Source organism: Suricata suricatta, chromosome 8 (genome assembly GCF_006229205.1).
Source record: "Suricata suricatta isolate VVHF042 chromosome 8, meerkat_22Aug2017_6uvM2_HiC, whole genome shotgun sequence".
NCBI classification, from domain to species: domain Eukaryota; kingdom Metazoa; phylum Chordata; class Mammalia; order Carnivora; family Herpestidae; genus Suricata; species Suricata suricatta.
The window spans coordinates 31,930,403-31,931,563 of record NC_043707.1 but is presented as its reverse complement, the minus strand read 5'-3'; the positions used below and the strand labels follow the sequence as shown (position 1 = coordinate 31,931,563).

At 42.4% G+C, this 1,161-nt stretch overlaps 1 non-coding gene across 1 annotated transcript; it reads right to left on the bottom strand.

Moving 5' to 3' along the window:
- Positions 1-569: 569 nt before the first annotated feature.
- LOC115300494 lies at positions 570-672 on the bottom strand. Its single transcript, XR_003912667.1, has one exon. It is a non-coding gene; the product is annotated as a U6 spliceosomal RNA (small nuclear RNA).
- Positions 673-1,161: the final 489 nt, after the last annotated feature.

Here is a 1,161-nt window from a genome sequence, read left to right as displayed (position 1 = left end):
TGGTGTTGCTTATATATTCAGTCACTTACTTGGCCTAACCTGGGAGCTGATGTAACACACTGAATGTCTAGAAGCCAGAATTGATTTTTTGTGTTGGTGATGGCTAAGAAGGAACGGAGGTAGGACTAAGCAAGGCCACCACAACCATGGCAGTTGGTGCTCATGAGTCCAGCCGTGCTAGAGGAAGAATCCAAATACCCAGCTTTGGCCGGCTGAGGTCCCTCTGTTAGGTCCCTCAAACACATGTCCTTTCATGAAGTTTTGGGGATTTGATTATACAAGATTTTCTGAATTTGTACAGATATTTGGAGCCTGTACTGTTGTTTTATTTTTCTTTTTTTCTTGATTTCTTTTATTTTTTTAATAGTTTATTTTCAAACTGTTTTTCTTATAACACCCAGTGATTCTCCCCACAAGTGCCCCCCACCATGTACTGTTGTTTTAAAAAACCTCTATTCATTTCTCCGTGTAAGTCTTTTTTTTATAGTTTATTGCCAAGTTAGTTTCTATATAACACCCAGTGGTCTTCTCCACAAGTGCCCCCCTCCATGACCATCACCCCCCTTCCCAAAACTATGGAATGCTTCACAAATTTGCGTGTCATCCTTGTGCAGGAGCCATGCTAATCTTCTCTGTATTGTTCCAATTTTAGTATATGTGCTGCCAAAGCAAGAACAACTTTTATTCATTTTGAGAGAGATACAGAGAGAGAAAATGAGCAGGGGAGGCAATGAGAGGGGGAGAGAGAATCCCAAGCAGGCTTCACACTTGGCACAGAGTCCAATGCAGGGATTGGTCCCACCACTGTGAGATCATGACCTGAGCCAAAAATCAAGATTTGGTTGCTTAACCAACTCAGCCACCCACGCACCCCAGAACCTGTACACTCTTAAATGTTACCCTCCAAAGAGTAGATGAGGTCTGAATTCATATCTCTGGAATATTTTGTCCTTGCTTATTTTATGTTGCCTAACACATATTCTGGTATGAACCGGAGGTATGTGAACTTTGGAAGACCCCCTATCTGTTAGCTGAAAGCACTTGTCGGGTATGTAACCATTTCTACCTAGCAGCCTTTCCCACCACTTTCCTAATTTGCCTATCTCTATGAGGGTAGTCCTGTAGGCCTAGCAAGTTCATGGTTAAAATGGAACTGACAGC